General features: G+C 30.0%; 1 protein-coding gene across 2 annotated transcripts in view; it reads right to left on the bottom strand.

Moving 5' to 3' along the window:
• Positions 1-16,974, bottom strand: part of LOC129916918 (protein tincar) — a 114,434-nt gene that overhangs the window by 71,548 nt on the left and 25,912 nt on the right. The window contains exon 1 of one of the 2 annotated variants that reach the window (XM_055997130.1): positions 3,862-4,006. The exons of the other annotated variant lie outside the window; for it this stretch is intronic. The gene's annotated coding sequence lies outside the window, so the exon portion shown is untranslated. Of the gene's footprint in view, positions 1-3,861; positions 4,007-16,974 lie in introns of those variants that run through there. 2 annotated transcript variants of the gene reach the window in all.

The following is a 16,974-nucleotide window of genomic DNA, read 5'->3' as shown; positions in this document are numbered from 1 at the left end:
GCGACACGGCGATCGATTAACGTAAAAAACGAGCATTCTTCAGAGGCTTCCCGAATTTTATTTTTCAATTGTCGAATGAAAAAAAGTAGGTATCAGGATATGTTTAGAAAACCACAACGCATAATCCATGCACGCAGTGATTTGAAAGAAAAGTCCAAAAACGCTCCACTCTACTGTATACACTACACAAGTTTCTTAAAAATCATCTCAAAAACGATTGAAAAGTTAAGAGAGGATACACTTAGGCTCGGTATCTATTTATTGACCTTTTTCAACAAAAAAAATTCTTCTAACACCCTTTTTATTTCTACAAAACAAAAAAACAAAAAAAAAAACTTGCCCAACACGTAAAACATGAAAAACCATACGTGACCTAATATTTCTTAGGAAAAAGTCCTTGACGCATTATGCTTGAGTAAATCAGAAACTCATTTTGCCTATAAACATTTTGATTGATATGGGTACACACAATAATTTACTAGAAGTGTCTTATAAATTCAAGTAGGTATCTATCTTCCGTTCAAGTGATTTTCTTCAAAGTTAATATTTCATATTAAGACAAAGAAAACCGTTGTCCAAATAATTCTCAAGAAAACTTTCATAATAATATAAATTGCCAAAGCAACGTGTCACTTCTGATGTTATATTATGTATTAAAATGTGTAGGTATAAACTTCTACCTTTATCACTTAGCAATTATTATTAAAGTTTATCTGGATGTGATAGGTAATCTAGGTTTTGCGAACCTTTAGAAATTGAAAAGATGTAGAATGATGCTATAGAAACGGTCCATGCATGTATTCTTCATAATAGTTGTAAGGATATTGCTAAATTTAAATGAAGAAAAACCATTGTTTTGAAAACCAGAAGAAATAAAATACATCTTGAAAAAGATACCTACACCAAAAACACAACACTTAAGCCTTATTGAAGTGATAAGAATAACTCTTAAAGTATTTAATTCTTCGTCGTATCTACTGCAACATGAATTGGGCTTAAACTAATTTTAGACAAGGCATGTTTTTTTATTTTGGCTAGACAAGTCACGTGCTGTACCACTCTCAACTACACGGCCAACTTTAAAAGTTCTCTTTGTTTTGTACTTTAAAGAAAAACATTCGCTCTAACGTGCAATCTGTGAAACAAAATATAAAAGCTTCCACGGGAACCTCAAAGCTATGGTGATTGAGACAAGGAACAAAACATGTGGACGTGCATTTGGCTACACTGCAGTAAAACAAAGTTTGTGGTCTTCGCGAGGATATCCCATAGAGGCTTGAGGCGTTTCCTTGTGCGGTATGTTTGTGGTGTATTTTGACTATCTAAGCTGCAGCAACAAATTAAAAGATGAAAACACTGGTGGGGACATGTTTTTTTGTTTTTTTATTTCTGGCTGAATTTAACGTGGGGATTAAAAGTGGGGGCAAGCTGTTGCAAAAGACTTTGTTTTGCTAACCCTTCTTTAAAAAAGAAAAAACAGAAATTTTGTATGGGAGTTATTGCGTGATAGATACTTCAAATGAATTTTTCCCTTTCTCCCTTCTTCTTTGAAATATATAAAAAAAAATCAGCCGTTGTAAGGATATGTGTATGTGTAGGTATGTGTGTTTTTGTATATATCTATTTAACAGGATTATTTGGTGGCCATGTGGATTATTTTCCACTTGAAAAACTTTTTCGGTTTCGTATGTCGTATATCCTTCGCCTTTTACCTCAGGTGGTTTTGTTTTGCTATATAGACCCCCAGTAACCAGGAGAAAAAATAAAATGAATGGGTCGGTAAATCTATTAAATATTGAATTGAATTCTTTTACTTTTTTTATTGTTCTTTCGACAGGAAGATGCTCAAGCACACTTTATAAACATAGATACATAATAAAACACATACATTAAGGCTATGAGTAATGTGAGTTTGTAAAGTTTTCTATTTGTTTGAAGTTTTTTTTTTTGAATAAACGAACATTTGTCAATATAATAAATTTAACTTGTAACTTAAATCTTTTGTTTTCTAAAAATGCGACAGAGGTGTTTTTCGAAACTAAGGAACCACATTGGTTTTATGATAAAGTTTAAGGTTTGAATAAAAAAGTAAATGCAACAAGTAGGTTAGGTACCTACATATAAGATAAATGCACCTATAATAATCTGAGAAAAATCATAGAATTAATATCAAATTTTTCATAGCGCATTAATTTGATTAATTATTTGAAGGAGAATAAAGTAAAAATAGGACTTCGTTTATAATTTAATTAGAGAGGACTCAGTAACGAATAAGAGGACTGTCCACTCTAAAGAAGGACGTAAGTATAATACAGTACCTTGCCATATTATTAGGCCCAAGAAAAAAAAAAAATACAATTTTTCATGTTGGTGCATTATTTAAGTTTTTGTTGAAATATCTTTAATTTTTTTTGTCTCATTTACTTACACTTATCATGTAGATACGGATTGACTTAAACAAAATTGGATATTGGAAACATACTGTGAATAACTATGCTCGTCTGGTCTTCTACGAAAAAAAAAACTAAGAACATTACGTAATAACCAGACGATCAGAGCTTCTATATTAATGCAAAATGGGGCGTTTGCCATAAAGTTGAGAATGTCACGTTATTCCTCGATACAAAAATTTAAGGACCTGACTGGAAATTTTCCGGTTATGAATGCCATAGAAAACTTCTTTTGGAGCATATTCCCTTTTGCAAAATTTATGAATTCTTTAACTTTTTTAAGTCAATCCGTATCTACATGATAAGTGTAATTAAATGAGCCAAACAAGATTTAAGATATTTCGACAAAAACTTTAAAAATTCAGCAATATGAAGCAAAAAATGATATGGGAAGGTACTGTAAGTGGCAATTTCTCATAAAATGAAATATCTATGTATATCTTCTTGTTTTGCAGAAAATCAACGGTTCATTACTTATGTACTTGTGACGTACATTTGGGAGATAATGTGTAAATTAAAATTAATTTAGAAATTAAAAAAAAAAAACACCTTCACCATTTTCAATAATTACACCTTAGTTTTCACAAATAAAACTTTCAAGTTGCTAAACTTTTTAAGACCAATATGGTAGGAGTAGGTAAAAAAAAATTTTAAAAAACATAAAATTCTTTCTTCAAAGGAACAAACCAACATCTTCAATCAAATTGAACTCCAAAACAAGTAGGTATGCAATTTTTTTTTTTTTTATAAATATGCATTTTTAGAAAAAAATTCAAATCCATTAGAGTCGTTAAAAAAAAAACTAATTTTTTATAAATAATTTTTTGAAAAAAAAAAAAAATAAATAAATTGATATGACATTTTCGCAAATCCAAAGGTGCACAAGTGAAAAGTAAAAAAAAATACGCATACGCCCGAGTGTACATATTATTTTTAGTTTCTTTTTTGTTGAGAAAAAATATTGATTTTTTTTTAAATTACTACTTCTGAATTGAGAACTTGAAAACAAACAAAATAATACAAATAATTTCCAAAAAAAAAATAAATTTGGATACGAGATAATTTTCGATTCATTCCGTTAAAACAAGCAGTATTTAAAGTTATTTAAATAAAATCCATAGTAATTCATATAGATAAAACAACAATTCTTTCTACTCGTTTTCAGTATAACTCAAAATTTGTTCTTTGTTCACCTTTTTAAAGTATGTACCTTTATACTTAAAAAGCAAACCAAACATTTTCATTACAGAATGCCAAATCTTCTTCCCCTTCAAATCCCAAACTATCATCGTAGTTACACGTAGGTACCATATGTGCTGTATTGTACAAAATCATTACTCTCTAGGCAGTAAACTTTTTGGAGCTCGAATTTATTTCAGTTTAAAACTAACAAATAATAACTTGTTCCTACCTTCACACAGATAAATATTATATCTCTAACCTTTTTGATAATTTTACAAAATGCAAGAATGATTACTTTCAACTCTATGCATATAATAACTTATACGTTCTAGTTATTCACTGGTTTATGTAAATGACACCAACGAGAACGACACTGAGTTTACTAAACCTCTCTTAGCTCAGCTGCTGCTGTTGCTGCTGCTTCTCCTACTGTTACAACTATTTTTTATATTACTAAAAAAAAATACTGTTCATATTCTTCTCTTTCTCTCTTTATTAATCTTATTTTAGTTTTTTATTTTTAAAACTTTTTTATGTAACATAAGTCGATGCACATCCGCAAAACATTGCACGTACAAAACCAATCTACTACACTACACCTGCTATAAAGAAGAGAGCATTATCCTCTACGTCTACGATATAATGCATCTGTGTAAAGGGTGCATTCGTTTTATGTAAAATGTATGTTTGTATATATTTTGTAAAGGCTTTATTGTTTTTATCTTGATATGAGTATTATGGAATTCATTTCGCTTTTTATAAAAAACTTTTCTCGCACGACTTGTATTTCATAAATAAAATGACAAGAAGTAAGGCTATACAAATTTCATTGAAAAATTAATGTCATTCCCAAACACATTTGCATATTTTTGTTTCTCTCAGATTTGTATTTATTTGTCAATGTATTTGAGATCTTTACAAGAGCTTAAATGAGGAATGCTTATTCGTAAATCAAGGACTTCTTGTCGACTTGATCTATTTTCGATAGTCTTTTGAGTCTTTAAGGCTTTGTTTTTAACAGAAACAAAAAATAATAATTCTTCTTAAAAAATCTTGTTTAACTCCTCCTGTTCTGACGTACAAATATCTTCAAACTAAATAATATCATCTTTCGGTCTAGAAAAAAAGAAATAAAATGAAGCTCCAAACGAACCTTTATGATTATACCTAGATCTCTTAATATGATAAAGGATAAATAAGATTATATCCCTTAAAAAATTTACTCCTCTTATCTATTTGCTCGAAAAGTCCTTTTTAATATCAAGAACAAATAGATTGGATGGGTCGATGAAATCTCGCACAAGGACCCCCAAGGCCAATGTCAAACTAAGCCAACAGCAAAGCCATTTTATGATATTAAAACAAATTCCATCACATTTTACTCGGCTTGCATTCATTTGAAATTCCATTCGTATTTTTTTTTTTATATTGAATTTTCTCTCAAATAACACAACACGACCACACATTTGCAAAACAAGTCTTGCATATTAATTTAAATACAAAAATTTGAGAGGAGGTACAAGAGCACCTTTGGTTTGCAAATTAGTTTTGTTTTTTATTTGTATTTATTTTATATTTTAATAAAAAAAAAAAAAAAAACAAAATTCTATTAACTTAATCTTTGGTAAATAAATTATAATCACATAATTTATGAAATGGATGCAAATGCTATTGCGACAACAGCATCATAAATCTTTTGCATTGCTGCTTTTCCAAAGGACATGCCTTTAGCTATATAATATATAGAATATGTGATAAGGATATTTTTGTGCTATCCTAGGTTATGTATATTTGTTTGTGTGTATGTTTGTTTCAGTGTACAATTGTACAAGAATAGAATTACAGTGCTGTGATGACAAGTATGTTTTAAAAATGTTTTTAATGTTGTTTAAATTGTTTTTATTAAAGTGATAAACAAAAAATAAACAACATTATCAAATATTGAAAAAGGGTTTCACATTAAATAACGAAAAAATATTGGATTGGGGACAAAATCCCGAAAACCGAAATCCCGAAAACCCAAAATCTTAAAAACCCCAAATCCCGAAAACCCAAAATCCCGAAAACCCAAAATCCCGAAAACCCAGAATCCCGAAAACCCAAAATCCCGAAAACCCTTTCTGGATTTTGGATTTCGGGATTCTGTCCGTCTCCCAAAAATATTGCTCATGTTTTTCTAGAAATTAAAAGGCTAAAACTTGTTTCGTCTGTATTTTTATGAGCCTAGAACATTTTTTGGCCAAAGTTTGTTTTTCTACTCAATAAGTTGACAGTTAGCGGGATTTGGTACCAAACAACCAAAGTCTTGCAAAAAAAAATATGCAAAATAGAAGTAAAATAAAACACAATAAAATGTATGACTGTGTCGCACGTACTAATTTATAAGATTTTGTCTTACTGTGTTGACATTCAATAAATAAATAAAAAATACTTGCTCTTATGGTGTTACTCTTATTTTAAAGGTTTTTTTTAACGGAATTGAGAAAAATTTATTATTTGATTTTTTTAAGGAATTTCATAGCTCATTAGTAATTAAAAAAAAAATAAAATCTATTTTTATAATTAATCAAACACCGTTTTATGATCTTTTACACAAAACCAAGTATGCCATTTTAATTCTTGTATAAAAGGGAATTTTTAGAATCGTTGAAAATCGTTACAGTTTTTCTAACATTTTTCAAAAAAAAAAAAAAAACTGGTAGGTATGCAATTTTTAACAAAATATTATTCAACTTAAACAAAATTTAAATGAATTTTGTTTTCAAACTATTTCGTAATAGAATATGAATTTATTTTTAAAAATACTTTGGCCATAGATATGATTAGTTAAATTCCGAAGAAGAAAAGGTAATATATATGATAATTTGAAAAAAAAAAAATTAAAAATTACTCCAATTTCATTGGATTTTTCGATAAAAACTGAATTTTTGCATTGAAATAATTGATTTAATCAAAGTCTTTGGCAAATAAGAACTCTAAAATTTTGCTATTTTACTTTCAACAATTAGGGCTATTGAATGAAGAAAAAATAACTTTATATTTAAATGTTGAATTTAAAAAAAAAATTAGATAATTTTTTTTTTTTTTTTTTCAAAACTTCTATTAAAAAAGTTCTTCGAAAATGAAATACTTTTTAATTTTTTTCATAAATTATAATACATATTGACATTTTTTTTTATAATTTCAAATAATAATAAATGTGGCCTAAAAAATTTTAAAAATAAATGCATTTTATGTTGCGAAAAAGTTTTAAGTTTTTTTTTTCAAAAATCTGAGTTTAATTACCATTTTTTCAAAACTATTTTCCTGAATTTACTTAATTTTAATTTTATAAATATGAATAAGCTTTTAGCTTTTTAAAAATGTATATTTAAATATTGTAGGTGTTGCCGTTGTGTTCAAATATTTTTTTTGTGTTTGAAGTCAATTTGTGAAAACTGCATTTATCGCCTAAACGATGGAAGATTGTAATTCTCTTCCATATAGTTGTGTTCCTTTAATTGCCTAGACAATCTTTTGGCATTAGTAAATTTATGAAATTTAAGCAACATTTTTAGAAAAAAAAATTTTTTTTCACAAAAATCTTCAATTAAATTTAAAAAATCAAAACGGCAACAGCGGCAAATTTGAATCTATAGACTTTTAAGTATTTTTAATTACCGACGTTTGAAAAAAAAGATCATCAAATCAGAGCTGTTCGGCCGACTTTTCACGAGTCGATTTTAGCCGCACGATATGTCGGTCGACTAGGATTTTTCTATGGGGAATGTCACTTTAGTCGCCTGCGACTTACGTCGAAAAGCTTCGCCGCACGGCAAAAATCGACTCGTGAAAAGTCCCTATTAAACTCAATAATTCGACAAATTGTTTATCTTCTTGTCATCAGTGTTTATAAATAAACAGGAAAAAAAAAATCCTTTCAAATAAGAAGCAAATATCATGAAATATTTCTTGAGCTTCGTACATAGATTCAACTTATTTTCTAAAGGAGATGACCCATTTTTCTATGGAGCCTGGGTCCGACGCGTACACCGACGGGACTAGTATCAAATGAAAGCATATATTGAGCTCTATAAGTGAGCCAAATATTTTCAAAATTGGTTTTGGGGATTTCAAGACATTTCAGTCTGAAGTTGGGGACGGAAAAATCAGAAAAATCGGATATTTTGGAAGCAACTCTTCAGAGTACCCGAATTATAGAACTTTGGTACCAAATGATAGGTTAAAGTACCTAGTACCTTTCGACTTTTTTTTTGATAAAAATTTCTTAAGACTGATTTCTACGACTGATATCTCGAAAAAATAAGTCATGACACATAGGTACTTTTTTTTACACCAAAAAATTAACAAATAAAAACTTAACACAAAACCAACAAAAATAAACATAATAAAAATAGCATTTTAATTAAAGATTTGTTTTCTACATATGTAACCAAGAAGTCCTTTTCAAGGATTTTTTGGCTATCCAATACACAATCCTGTAAAGACACTTAACGCCACATATTTAAATGCAGTTTTATTGCAATTGTTTTGAATATTAGGTACCTACTTTTGCAAAATTGTATCAAAATCGTAAAAATCATTTTCTTGAAAAGTGCAAAGCCTCGAAATTTTTTCCGTACACGAAACCAATACAAGTACTTGCCGAATAGAGCCCGTAAGACGGGGCCATATTCATATTTTTTGAAAAAAAAAATTGTTGCCTCCTAAAGGATCCAAATTTTTTTTCATTTACAGCACTGTATTGCCACATATATTTTTAGATATTTGATAGCCTTATAGCACAACACGTACAGCGACACAACCTAATACCCAAGTCCTCGTACAAGACATCTATCCTCATTTTATTTTGTGAATAAAATGAACATTTCAGAATTTCATTTTATTTCGTGTTCGGTTGTGCGAGATAGCTTTATGTTATCGAAAAATATAAAGTGAATGAATGTTTTGGCTGTAGCTATATTCTGATGGTTGGGTTTGGAAAACGGAATTTTTTGATTCGTTAGTCTTGGCACGTTTTCTTGTCAAAAAAATGTCGAACTCACTGAATGCAGAAAATATAAAAAAGAAAATATATATAGATGAAGGTAGGTTTGTATGAAGAAGATAAGCGAATAAACAAACGAAAATTTTTCCCAAGATACAATTTATTTTGTTATTTTTTTTGTTTTTTTATTTTTCATACAAAGTACAAATTTTAAAACTTCAAGCCTACTAAATCAAGAGAGGCAGCAATGTGTTGCAACGTTGTGTTTAAGCGGGATATTAACGATGGTGTGTTTTGCACATTAAGGATTCCGAAAAGAGATCCTTTTCGTGCTGCCATTTCGATATACGTTTTTTTTCTTCTTTGTCTTTTTTGTGTATTCTTTTTTTTTTTAATTTGACCGAGAAAATAAACGACGAAAGCTTATCACACTCACACAAACACAGAACAACAACATGGAGTTGAAATACGGATATGATTTTGGGTTTATAGAAAGCAGACGATAAGCTTCCGACTAGAGATGTTGAGAGCTGATAGCTGCAGGTGTAGTATAGAGAGCTCATTAAAAATAAAAGAATATAAATGATTTCCTTTTTTTTTTTTGCTTGGTAATTAAAAAGAAGGATGTTCTTGTGGTCTACAGTCTACACAAGAGAGAGGGCAGAATAGCTAATCATTATATTAAAGGATAATGAGAACGACAAAGCATAAGAATGTTCACAAAACACGAGATAGAAGAGAGAACATTTTAAAGGATGAAGAATAGCAAGTACGCTTTAATTATTTATCTGTTTACCAGATGAAAATTTTCTGCAGACTTATAAAGATGAAATACCTTATGAGTATTTCGTTATATACCTATACTTAAACTCTTACAAAGATGTTTTGTTGTTTCTTTGATGTTAGAACTAGTAACAGGGTGTTTTTTTTGTCGAAGGAAACACTAGTATTTGGATCTAGTGCATTTTAACACCCTACAAAAGTGATAAGCAAAGGTCAAAAGGTCTCATTTAAATATGGAATACTACATAAAGGGTGTTTCTTTCCTAGTAGAATGCAAATATAGATTTTAAAACAAAAATTTTATTTCGAAACAATGAAAATTAATTGTGAGTATATGATTTAACGAGTTTTACAACCAAACTTACGTTATACATAGAATCTAGTTCTTCATTTCCCTAGAAAAAAACACCCTTTTCCTTTAGGAAGTTTCAGAAAATTTAAATAAACAAAAGGCACCACATTATAGGTACTTGCCAACATACAAAATTCTAAAAAGAGCTTTAACTAGCATTAAAATACCGCATCAACCCAATTAGGTATTATTATTGTGAGCTATTAAAATAATATAATCAACAAATCTCTTTGACCTTATTTGTGGTTTGCAGGAAAATTAATAGATACCATATAAATAAAAACATATCCAGCAATTATAATAGGATACCATTTTCATCAAAAGAAAATCCTTTTAACAATGCCAAAAGTATACAAGTTCATTGTCTCTCGAGACTTAATTAGCCTTTAAAGAAAACTAGAACAAGTTATTATGTAAAAGAAAAACAATCATTCATAGAAATCTTTTGACGAGTACCTAACCTTATGTACATAAATACAAATAGCTACTGAAAGCTTGTTTATACAAAATAAAAGATCTAGGTATGTCATAGAGTTCCAATATATGGTTTATGAACTGATAAACACAATTTAAGCAGTTGAAAGTCGTTCTGGCGTAAATTAAGTCAAACGTAGCAAAAACAAAACAAAAAAAACTACACACTATGGCACTTACATGACAGGCTGCCAATTTATTGACAGAATCCTATTCGTAAGGGAAACTCTTTCTCTTGAACTTGTGTGTTACGTATTCTACTATCCCCAAACGTCTACCGCACAGTAGAGTGATATATTTCAAAAACAGGAAAAAATCCAAACCAAAGTGCTATCAAGCTTAAACTAAGTTCTCTGGGTTCTATTTGTTAGTCTGTAAAAAACAAGCTAGATAAGTTCAAGTTATCCGGTCGTAAAAAATGTTACGTATACGTCAGAGTGACTTAATAAAATACTTTCTTTGTATAACTGGCTCAATAATTCAACCAGTTAACTCTTATTAGACACAACATCACATTTAATTTAAGGCTAGAATTTGATAATATTGGGTGTTCCATTTGTCAATAATGAATATTTTAAATAAATATTGGCTGTCTGTAAAGTCGTAACGAAGGAATTTTAAGAATTTTTTTTTAAATCGTAAGAGCGGTTTTTAAAAAATTAATTTTTTTTATAAATAAAAAGTTGATATAGTATATTAATTAACACTAAGAAACGAAATTTCGAAATATTTTCACCAACAAATTTTCGAAAAATTGATTTAAAAAAAAAAAAGTTTGAAATATTTTTTATAAATCCAAAAATGTGTTTAGTGAAAATTTTCTATAATTTTAATATTACAGGTAGGTACTTAAACGCTTTTGTATAAAAATTGTCCTTGAATTGGGTTAGACGTGTACGAAATATACAAAAACCAAAAAGACGGCAGGTACCGTTAGTAAAGGTTCAAAAAATGTTTTTTTTATTTCGAAAGTTGGGTCTCATTTTTAAAATTACACTCGAAAATTTTAATCAAAATCGTTAGAGCCGTTTTTGAAAAAAAATTTACTTTTCTATTTTCGTTATATGGGAGGTACTGTTAGTTTTTGTCCTAAAAACAAAGTTTCAATTTCAATAGAAAATCTCCTGAGTGAGAGAGTGAGTCACACTTTTTCGTGCATGCACCCAATGTTAGAATGTTGGTCAAATTCGAAATGAAATATCTTAAGATTTTAGTATAACAATAGAGACATTTCGATCCCACTGTTCAGTTTGCACAACTTCTTCAAAACTTTACTTGTGTGCTACCAGTTTGCACTTTTCCTATACCTAGCTTCCTACCTTCCTCTGATTATATCAATCGAAACTATGTTTTTCAAAGTGTTCCTTCCCGTACACACACACACATATACATACACCATTGCACAATGAGGTAGAAAAATCCTTTTTCAATTGAAGCGTATATTCGTATTTTTTTATTGCGAAATGCCAAGAAGGAGGAAGTTGCTTTACCAAACTAACTTTGTCACGCAATGTCAAACATAGAAAATCGGTATATATTTTCATTTTGGAAAACAATTTATGCACTCCACAGATTCGATCAATATTTACCTTACTGCTCCTTAAATTCAATTTAAAAAAGATTTTTTTGAAAAAAAAAAGAGAAAAAACAAAACACTGTCGTAGGTATTATTCGATAGTTTATGAGCTGAAAATTTGAATGCCAGAATTCTTTCATCCAAAAACCGTACCTTTGGATTATCCTGTCGTTATTCAAATAGGACAACATTTTCAGTTCAATGGAATTCAACAAAACATATTTAGATATCTAATTCAATTAATTGATTCCGGCTGGGTTCTTTGGTTTAGGTATGGGCTTGATGTTGATGGTTTTAATATCCTTGTTCGTATAACACACCCACACAAATCATAACCGAAAAAGTACCAATGCCCAGCTATAAAAAAAGAAGGATCGGAGTTTGTTGTGTTCGTTCTCCCAAGAAGTTATTCTTTCGGGATTATAGCTCAATAGCTGTTTAGATGAGGATGTCTGATGACTAGGTAACAAATTTCCGCTACAAGTACTTCTACGGAACGGACCAGCATAAAACGACCTTACTGAAAATTGTTCATGTGAGTTTGTTAGGTGTTCGAAGTTCAGAGTTCCAGTCCCCCTCTTCTAATCTGGTGAAGAATATTCGACACTATTGCATGCAAGGTAGCCATAAATTTCAACACACAAAGTTTGAGTTTGAGAACACAAGAATATAGAATGAATATGTACATATACAAAAAGAGGGTAAACGACAAACCACAAAGTTAGTCTAAGGCGATGACGAAGCTCTAGGGGACTGTGACTGGCTTTTGTTTTTCAGAGTTTTTCTTCTTTCTCTGATAGGAAAGGTTGGTATTTGCTTTTATTTTTCCTATATGCAGGTAAAACAAAAACTATATAACTTTTTATATGGTTTTATACTCCCTGGTGTTTGACTCGATTTAAGGTCACAAAAAGTTTTTTTTTGCAACAAATGTATATAATGTTTGTGTCGATGTCAAAGTATGAGTGTGAGCTTGGGTGAAGAAGTTCAAAAATTATTATATTTGATATGGGTACAAAGGATGTCTGAATGATTTACGGTGTAATTTTGCAAAGTAATATTGCGCAATTTATGAAGTTTGACTATTTCATAGTTTTAATCTCTTTTTAAGTTAAGTGTTGAAAGGAATATAAATTAATAATAAATTAGAAAACTAGTAAAATTATTTTACATCAAATGCTAAGATCTTGTTGCCAGGTTAATACATTCTGAGTACTGAACTTGTCCTCTAACTCGGGCTGATAATTATCATTCACGTTCAGGATATATTAGGAACTCAGGATATAATAGGGACATAACATTAAGCCGCCATCATTTTCTAAACGGAAATTTATGATTTGGAGCGGGTTAAAATTTTGACTTCAATACTCTGGTTTTCAAAATTCTGCTTTTTTTATGAAAATTCTGTTTTTCAAAATTCTGCTTCTTAAAATTCTTCCAGCATATATTTGAAAAAAAAAAATTCAGCTAATACATAATGCGCTTACCAAACAAAAAAAAACTACACCCCATTAATGTATTCAAATTTCGTACATTCTTAATAGTTTGTTGTTTAACTGCGGCAATATTTTTTTAAAATGCTCAGACTGACTTTCTTATTCTACATAAAAAAAACGATATTGTGTGATACATAATAAATAAAATAAATGAACAGTCCCAGTGCCGGTTTAAGCACTACCGGTGCCCCTGGGCAAGATTGCAAGTGGCGCCTCTAAAAAAAAGCAATAGCAGATTATGTCTTACCTCTCATATACTTGTTAATGCATTTATTAAAAATGTGCAGTGTATTAACTTAAAAAGGTTAACTTAAAAAAAAAATTAATTATTCATGTCATTTAGGCTCAATTGACAAGACTACCTTTATCTCTGACTTTTTTGTTTAAACACATTTAAAGTTACAGTACAAAGTACAGTTGGTTTTATTTGAACAATATTTTTTCAAAAACTTTTTCAACAAGGTACATTAATGTCGTTTTAAATTGGAATCACTCAATGATTCACTCATTCTGAAATCCAATAAAAAACTTTGAATCACTTCCACCCAATTCTAAAATTTAATATCTGTATTGGTGAAAAATCAATTATTTTGTTTTTGTTTTTTCACTAGGAGAATAAAAAACTTGCAGCACGCTTTTTCATGATTCCAGGCGCTTCCGGACGGCCAATCGAAAACAACATACCTTTATAAGTATAAGGTTTGTTCGTTGTGAGCTCTAGGGCACTCTGGGTCGCTCCGAATTTGTTGTCAAGCGTTTTTTGTAGCTCCTTTTTCAACCAGAGTTATTTCCTTTGTGTTCGATGTTCGCTGATGAAACTAAAGCTCTGAGGTGTTCGATGTAAAATGAAAACCCGAGAAACTCTGATTTTTTTCACAGTTAATTGAAATGACTTAGAGTGCCCTGGAGGGGGGAACAACGCACAGAAACGTAGTTTTTATGAGAAATGGAGAAGCTGTCAATTTTTGGCATTTCTGGATTTTGGGTTTTCGGGAAATCGGGATTTTGGGATTGTGGGTTTTCGGAATTTTGTGTTTTTGGGTTTTCGGAATGTTTTCGCCTTTGTGAATGTAAAAAAAAAATAAAACATCGATTGGAAAGACTTCGTTATTTATATAACTTTTGTAAAAGTTCGGGGCGCCTGCGGCGCCCCTCAATTCTTGCGCCCCTGGGCGACGGCCCAGGCTGCCCCCCCCCTAAAACCGGCTCTGAACAGTCCATTTCTTATTAATTTTTTTGAATATTAATGTTCTTTGATAAATAAATAAATTTATTATCATTAAAAAGTAAAAACCTCAACTCAATATTAAAAAAAAAATATTTTTAAATTTATTGATTTATCAAAAAAATTTGTAAAGTAGGTAAATTAGTAATCAAATAAGCAGAAAATTTTTCGAGAAGATGAATTTTCAAAATTCTGCAAATAACTAAAAAAGGGGTTGGAAAATGTTAAAAAGGCTGTGAATCAGAACTATAAAAAGCAGAATTTTCCAAAACTGAATTTTGAAAACTGATTTTGAAAAGCAAAATTTTGAAAGCAGATTTTTAAAAAAGAATTTTGACCCCAACCCAAATCGAGTTGTGGAGATTTTTCTTGCCTAACTTTATTGTCAACTTTTCAATAAAATAGCCTTAATTGGAAAAAAAAATTTTTTACAGTACAATTCAGAGTTAATCATATGTTATTTTGGTTGCTAAAACCGAATCCGAAGTCCGTTTCACTCGATCATGTCAGATTTTCTAGATAAAGCCTAAACAAACAACTTTCAAGTCTCCAAAGTCGACAGCGAAAATGCTAACGAAAAAATATCATCGAGTATTCTGTCAAAGTCAAAGTCAAAAAAAAAAAAAAATCGAAATTTATTTAAAATCAAGAAAACCAACAAAATTAATTTATAAAACAAGAAATAAATAAAAAAGTGAAAAAACCGTCAGCACTGCACAGGACCAAGAAAAATGCACATAAAAAGTAAGTAACAAATGAGTGAAAACTCTCCAATTTTTCGCTAGAGCTGTGAAACAAAAAATTTTCAAGTCTCCAAAGTCAACAGCGGACATGTTAACGAAAAAATACCATCAGCTATTATAGCAAAGTAAAAATAATAAAAATACAAATAGAAAAATTCAAGAAAAAAAAACATCAGAAAATAAGTTTTCAAGCAAAAACAAATTAATTTCGTTCAAGATTTCGTTAAAGAAATTTTGTATGGAAAATTTGTGTGGCTGTGACAATTTTGGATGTTATCTCGAATACCTTAAGTAATGGGGCAGAAATGACTTCGGATTGAGTTTTAGCGACCCAAAAAACATATGATTAGCATAGTTGCACTCCCACCCAGGTCAGAACTTTTATTGTTTTTTGTGGCTGTGTAATCTTAGGTCTCTTTTGGTTTACAAAAAACTCCAATAATTAGCTAATTGAAAGCATTCAAGATCCCTTCGCAAAATAACGGTAATAATAATAGGTAATGTTTTCTTACAATTTGAAAATCTTTTTACTACTTAGTTCCTCGATAAAGTTTAAAATTTTCTAATAAAATGGAAAAGTAAAATGGCATGTTCAACTTCATTATACTCTTAGCGGATAAATTAAGTCTTCTAAGATCTCTAACAAACGTGTGCTTTTTTTTCATTTGACTTTTTCATTCTATAAAAAAAATATACCTACATATCTCCAAATACCTACAACAAATATAAAACCCAAGTACTAACGAATCAATCTTATAACTTCCAATTAATATACTGAAATCTATATCTACTAACCAAAACCATTTCAACTATCCCATTTCATACCATTCCTTCCATACCTACTTGGATTGTTTGCCCTTTAAAGTATGGCTATATGTTTGTATAAAAGGTAGAGGTACTTTTGCCCAATATCCCTCACCAATCAAATCAACTTAAATGGCTAAAATGTCAAAAGCACACAAAAATACTAAAAGATTTTCTTCGTTTTCTTTTTTTGTTGTATTTTCTATTTATTTTTCCCATTCTGAAATCCTGATGGGGTATGAACCCTATGACTAACTCTCCATCCTATCTCTCCACGCTCAATTTTGCGGCAAATACCGTTAGCGGTGCTGAAATTCGATGGAAAAAAGACGAGTTAAAACAGCAAATAAAATAAGATGTTCAACTGGGTCGTATGTTTTTGCTTCTTAAAATTAGATAGTAGGTTTTGGGACTTTTTTCAGTAAAGTATAAAGTTGTAAAAAAAAAGGCTCGGATCTAGAGTTTTTGACTTTTTTTACATCTCTCTAGAACCCAGGGAAAGAAATAATATAATGATTTGTAAAGAGGAATCTTGGAACAACATTTTTATTGAATATGGAAAACTCCTAACTAATTATAAAACTTCACACCCGTAACGTGTATTTGTCGCGCCAATAACAGTGTGAATGATTTTGATAGTTCGGATACTGAATATTATTTGAATATTTTATGAGGTTATGAATACCAGCGTCACACCCATAACGTTGGTAACAATATGGAAATTTAATTTTTCTATTCAAAGGTCACTCATGTAACGTGACTTATTTGGATATTTAATAATGGATGAGTATTACAAGAAGTTATGAGTAACAGCGTCACACCCGTAAAAATGGTAAAGGTATGAAAATTTAATTTTCTATTCAAAGGTTACGCCCGTAATGTATTGAATAATGGTTGAATAT

The sequence above is a fragment of the Episyrphus balteatus genome, chromosome 3 (assembly GCF_945859705.1).
Source record: "Episyrphus balteatus chromosome 3, idEpiBalt1.1, whole genome shotgun sequence".
Taxonomy (NCBI): domain Eukaryota; kingdom Metazoa; phylum Arthropoda; class Insecta; order Diptera; family Syrphidae; genus Episyrphus; species Episyrphus balteatus.
Note: the sequence above shows the minus strand (reverse complement) of the source record. Positions and strands in the feature narration are given on the sequence as shown.